Raw genomic sequence first — 6,704 nt, forward strand, 5'->3', positions numbered from 1 at the left:
TTCCTATTGTGACAGCCATTTGGCAAACTGAGAGAAGTTGCCAAATGAGATGGCCCTGAGAGAAGATGAGGCTGTGAGAGGCAGGCAAGGGGAAAAAAGCAGGGTTGAAAATCTACCTCAAAGCCAGCAACCACAACAGGTTCAGGAGATAGACAGCTAGCCTTCATGGTGCAGGAAGAAGTAACCACAAATGGTGCAAGTGTGCCTTCTACTGACAGGCAAAGCTTATATCCTTTCCTAAGTCAATGGCAACTGCTTCCTTATGAGGCAATGCCAAAGCCAGCAAGGGACTATGATAGCTTAGAAATTACCAGGCTGCCAGACAGGCTCATGCTATGATCTCCCAGAAACCATTTCAAGAGGCCAGAGGTCCTTCTGAAGATCTATGTAAAATAAGAGATGAAAAATGGGGTAAGGTAATACAAGACTTCTCATTCAACACTGCCCCCACAACACAGCACCCTGCCCTTTGGTATCCACACAGATTGGGTACCCTGAAGGAGTTAAAGAAGGCAGTAAAAGAGGATGGGTCCTGGGGGTTGCTTGCAGAGCAAATGCTTCAATCAGGGAGTCTTAAACTTAATTGCCCTCAAGAGTAGAAAGACCTAGCCAGAGCAGCTCTTGAGCTCACAACATTTTTGAAGTGGATGGTATTTTTCTATGTTGAATATGAACAGCTGGGGGATCATAACCATACCACAAATGTCAACCTCCCAGCTGAATGCTTGCAGGGGGAAGGAATCTACAGTTCACCTCTGGTACAAACTACAGGTCCACCAAATTATTTCAATCAGGTGTGACTCTGTGCTCTAAGGGCCTGGAGGAAGTTACTAGCTGGGAGAGGTACAGTTTCTATACAGGGCTTAAGGTAGAAAGCCACAGAAGACTTGCCATAGTTTATTGACAGAGTAAACAAGGCATACAAGGGAAGGTGTCTCATGTAGGAGGTAGGAAAGCCCTAGCCAAGGAGTTAAACTGAAAAATCCAAATAAGGATAATAGAGTAGCAGTGGCGCCAGTACAAAATGGAACATTGGAAGACTGTATTTTGGCTACCCAGGATATAGAGACACAAGCAGCTCAAGCCCCTCTGCTGGTCTCAGCCATGGCAGTTGTACAAAAGCAGGACTAAGGAAGCTTGCAAACAGCTATTCAGAGACTGCAAAAACACACCCTTTCTCCCCATTGACCTTTACAACCTGCTGGAGTGAATCCCCAAAAGTTAAGACCTAATGCTTTATGGCAAATGGATGTCAATCATTATGCACCTTTTGGAAATTTAAAACATATTCATGTAATCATTGATATCTATTCAGGCTGTGTAATGGCCACAGCCTCCACAGGAGAAACCACAAAAGGGTCATCGTTCATCTACTTAAATGTTTTGGAATTATGAATATTCCCATGTCTATTCAAACTGACAATGGGCCAGCCTATACTAGAAAGACAATTCAAGCAGTTTTCAATGATTGGCATATACAGCACTTAATTGGGATTCCCTATAACCCTGAGGCTCAAGAAATCATAAAAATATACACAAGGAATTAAAGACCATGCTACAAAACACAGGGGAGACATTACACCAAGTCCCCTCACAATACCTTTAACAAAACCTTATTTACTTTAGATTTTCTTTAAATTTCAAGTTCAAAATTTTCTACAGAAACAGCAGCCCATAAGCATTGGGCTGCCCTCACAGGGATCTCCCATCTACCTATGGTCTCACAGGAGGATCCCATGACAAATGCATGGGATGGCCCAGTGCCCCTCCTAACTATGGGCCAAGGGTTTGCCTATGTAAATAGGAGCCTCATCCTGAAAGGATAAAAAAAATTGAAATGTAAAGGATAAGGTTTGTCCTGAAAAGTTTTTAAGTTGCATTCGGAAGCTGAAATTCATGTGGCAGTAAAACAATTCCCGGAACTGCCCATTAGATGTGTGTTGAAATCTCCCCTGACCACCTAGTTGCTAAACGAGAACAACCACCTTTCCTCAGAAATCGTGCAGTCCCGCATGTATATACCTCAGGGCTTAAACCAATCAGTTTGAATGTATACCCCTTCTTAGTACTGACCAATCACCCCCACCCAACCTGTTCCCGCCAGTGAATGTGCTAATTATGTTTTAGAGTTGTTATTTGATTTTCTTGCGGTATGTGATGATTTACTAAGGGATGCTATGATGTATGTAAAGTCCTTGCCCTCTCCAAAAAAATGTATATAAACTCTGCTTAAATTGTTCTCAGAGCTCTTTGTTCTTTGCTCCTCTGAAGTGAGCTCTGAGCCCCAGCATGCTGGACCCCCAATAAACCCTTTTGCTGTTGCATGAGACAGTCTCTTGGTGGTCTTTTCCTCCGACGTTCGCCGGAGCTTTACATCTGGAGGCCCCGGCGAGATGTCCGGCAGCGGGGGACGAAAGACCCCAACAGACTCCTCTCGGGGTAAGTAAGGCGCCTCTTTCTGGTTTCAGGTTTCAGGTTAGGGCTTGGCAAAGTGGCTGTCAGTGAAGAGCGTGAGCTCTCTCTGACGGTGGCTGACAGACGTGTCACAGAGCCACAGGCCACGTCCCTGGGGGATGTTCCAGAGGACTCGGGAAATTGAGGAACAGTAGTTTCCTCGACTCGGTTATATTTTGCTCAGATTTGGTTTGCCAGCCCATCAGGTTTTGCTGGCTACTCAGTTCTGTTCATTGTCTCGGACTCGTGTTGAGTTTACTGTCTGTCTTTATTGTCTAGCCCATCAGGTTTTGCCAGCTACTCAGTTCTAATCTTTGTCTCGGACTCGTGTTAAATGTTTACTGTTTGTCTTTATTGTCTGTGTCGCTTCTGTGTCGTTACTGTCACTGTTTGTGTATCACCCATTATGGGACAAAGCACTTCCATGCCTCTGTCCCTGACCCTTGATCATTGGACTGAAGTCCTCTCAAGGACCCAGAATCTTTCTTTTTCAGTAAAATGCCAGACCTGGAAGACTCTCTGTACTTTAGAATGGCCCACCCTCGGAGTCGGATGGCCCCCAGAAGGATCCTTCCACTTCCCTCTAATCTGAAAAGTCAGAGATATTGTCTTTCAGCCAGGGCCACGTGGCCACCCAGATCAACAGCCATATATCTTAACCTGGCAGGACCTCTGTGAATCTCCTCCTGCATGGGTGAATCCTTTCCTTGTCCCTGCCCCCACTCCTACCTCTTCCCCCATGATCCTATCACTCAAACCTTCTGCTCCTCCCCCTCTTCCCTCCATTCTCCCTGAGTCACAAGATTTAACTTTACTGGACTCTCCTCCCCCTCCTTATCCCCTGCCCTCACTCCCCAACCCCCAACACTCCAAATGATCCTCCCACCTCTCACTCAGCCTCTCCGCCACTGTAGGCAATTGGGCCAGACCCGTGCCCTCCAGAGGACTTCCCCTCAGCAGCCCTAGCCCCTCCTCCCCTGGAGGAAGCTGGGCCGGCTAAAGGAACCTGCCAGTGGCAAATGATTAAAAACCTTGAAGCTGTGATCCTCCCCCTCCGACCCTACGGGCCCATGATTAATGATGGCCATGGGGGGGAAATGCAAGCCTACCAATATTGGCCTTTTTCCTCCTCATATCTATATAACTGGAAAAATAACAATCCCCCTTTTTCTGAGGACCCCACCTGACTCACAGGTTTAGTTGAGTCTATGTTTTTACACCAGCCCACTTGGGATGACTGCCAACAACTCCTGGGGACTCTCTTCATGACAGAGGAACGAGAGAGAATCCTCTTTGAAACCACAAAGAATATTCTAAGACCAGATGGGCGACCAACCCAATTTCCCAACATCATTGAAGCTGGCTTCCCCTTAAACCGACCCAACTGGAACCCCAACACCTTTGAAGGTAGGGGGCATCTGTCCACTTATCGCCGGGCTCTAATAGCGGGTCTCCGAGCAGCCACCAGACGGTCGACTAATTTGGCCAAGGTAAGAGAGATTATCCAAGGGCCTAATGAGTCTCCCTCTATGTTTCTAGAGAGAATTATGGAACCATATAGGAGATATAATCCTTTTGATCCTCAGGCAGAGGACCAAAAGGCATCTGTTGCAATAGCCTTCATCAGGCAGGCTGCCCTAGATATTAAGAGAAAGTTACAACCTTTAGATGGATTACAAGATATGACCTTAAGAGATTTAGTCAGAGAAGCTGAGAAAGTATATTATAAGAGGGAAACTGAGGAAGAGAAGAAACAGAGGAGAGGAAAAGAAAGGGAACAAAAGGAGAATGAAAGGAGCAAAAGGCAGACTAAGGCATTGGCTAAGGTCCTGGTCACAGCAGCAAATAGGCCAGAAGTTAAAAAGCAGGGAGACAGGAAGGGATACCTGGACCCACACCAAAGGCTGCCCCTGGCCTCAGATCAATGTGCCTACTGTAAAGAAAAAGGACAATGGGCCAAAGAGTGCCCCCAAAAGAAGTAGACACACCAGCCTGCAGTGCTGACTCTAGAAGATGACTAGGAAAGTCGGGGCTCGGATCCCCTCCCCGAGCTCAGGGTAACATTTGAAGTGGAGGGGACCCCAGTGAACGTTGAAGTGGATACAGGAGCAGTATACTCAGCCCTTAAGACCCCACTGGGCCCCCTATCAAATAAAAGGTCCCTAGTTCAAGGGACTAATTGCAGCAGATATTGGGCTTGGACAATTAAGAGGACTATGGACCTAGGAAAGGGAAAAGTCCACCACTCTTTCCTAGTAATCCCAGAATGCCCAGCCCCATTGATGTGCAGGGATCTGCTTACCAAACTCTGGGCTAGAATAACCTTTAACCCTGATGGTCCCCAAGTGGAGTTTCTAAATCCTTCAGTAAAAACTCCCATAGTCACGGCTTTGACTATGTCAGTAGAAGATGAACATCAACTCTTCACACCCCCTAGGACTGATCAAACAGGCAAACTACCCCAGAAATGGATGAAAGATTATCCTGATGCCTGGGCAGAAACTGCTGGGTTAGGTCTAGCCATAAAACAACCTCCAATAGTAGTAAAATTAAAAGCCTCTGCCTCTCCAGTCAGTGTTAAATAATATCTTCTAAGCAAAGAAGCTAAGGATGGGATAAGGCCACATATTCAGAAATACCTGGCTCTTGGGGTCCTAAGCCCCTGTCAATCGGCCTGGAATACCCCCATGATACCAGTAAGAAAGCCAGGAACTGGGGACTACCATCCTGTTCAAGACCTAAGAGAGATCAACAACAGAGTGCAGGACATTCACCCCACAGTACCTAATCCATATAATTTGCTTAGCACTCTGAATCCGGAGCAGAAATGGTACACTGTTCTGGACTTAAAAGATGCTTACTTCTGCTTGCCCCTACATAAGAACAGTCAGTTGCTGTTTGCTTTCGAGTGGGTAGACCCAGAAACAGGAACATCTGGCCAGCTAATCTAGACTCGACTCCCACAGGGGTTCAAAAACTCCCCACTCTATTTGATGAGGCCCTCCACAGGGATCTAAAAGACTTCAGAACTGCACACCCCGAAGTCACCCTACTCCAATATGTGGATGACCTGCTACTGGCAGCTGACACCAAGGAGAACTGTGAGTCTGGGACCCAAGCACTATTATCTGAGCTTGTTCAGCTTGGATAAAGGGCTTCTGACAAAAAGGCCCAAATTTGCCAGCAAGAAGTAATCTTCCTGGGTTATTCTCTTAGGGGTGGCAAATGATGGCTCACTGAGCCCAGAAAACAAACCGTTGTGCAGATAATGCCCCCATCTAATAAGAGACAACTCAGAGAGTTTCTTGGGACTGCCGGCTTTTGCAGGTTATGGATTCCTGGGTTTGAGTCTGGCTGCCCTTTTATACCTGCTGATAAAGGGGGATGCCCAGTTCCAAAGGACCCCTGAGCACCAACAAGCTTTTGATAATATCAAAAAGGTGCTGCTATTTGCTCCGGCCTTAGCACTCCCAGATGTAGAAAAACCCTTTACTCTCTACATTGAGGAAAAGAAAGGAATAGCACGGGGAGTGCTCACTCAGATTTTGGGACCTTGGAAAAGGCCAATAGCATACTTATCAAAAAAACTGGACCCAGTGGCTAGCAGGTGGCCCCATTGCCTAAGAGCTATAGCAGCGGCAGCCCTTCTAATAAAAGATGCTGATAAATTAACTCTGGGACAGAAGCTAACCATTATAGCTCCCCATGCCCTGGAGAGCATCATCCGTTAGCCTCCAGACAGGTGGCTATCAAACTCCAGAATAACGCACTACCAGAGCCTCTTGCTTGGCAAAGATAGAATAACGCTGGGACCCCCTGCCCCACTCAACCCGGCTACACTGCTGCCAGAAGAATCATCAGGACCCGTCGCTCATGATTGTCAATACATACTGGCAGAGGAAACCAGTATACAATGAGACTTGAAGGATCAGCCACTGCCTCGCCCTGAAGTCGTATGGTTTACAGACAGCAGCAGCTTCCTCCAAGATGGTAAGCGGTGGGCTGGAGCAGCAGTCGTTAGCAAAACTAATGTCATCTGGTCCTCTGGTCTCCCAGAAGGGACATCAGCTCAAAAAGCAGAACTGATTGCCCTTACGAAAGCATTGGAACTAGCAACAGGCAAAAGGGCCACCATATACACTGATAGGTGCTATGCATTTGCCACTGCTCATGTGCACAGGGCTATTTACCAGCAAAGGGGGCTATTAACCTCAGCCGGGAAAGAAATAAAGAACAAAGATGAGATCCTC

At 46.9% G+C, this 6,704-nt stretch overlaps 1 pseudogene; it reads left to right on the plus strand.

Annotated features, from left to right (window-relative positions):
- The first annotated feature begins 3,473 nt into the window (after nucleotides 1-3,473).
- LOC144376698 (uncharacterized) lies at nucleotides 3,474-5,039 on the plus strand (annotated as a pseudogene).
- The last annotated feature ends 1,665 nt before the right edge of the window (nucleotides 5,040-6,704 follow it).

Source organism: Ictidomys tridecemlineatus, chromosome 4 (assembly GCF_052094955.1).
Source record: "Ictidomys tridecemlineatus isolate mIctTri1 chromosome 4, mIctTri1.hap1, whole genome shotgun sequence".
Classification (NCBI taxonomy): domain Eukaryota; kingdom Metazoa; phylum Chordata; class Mammalia; order Rodentia; family Sciuridae; genus Ictidomys; species Ictidomys tridecemlineatus.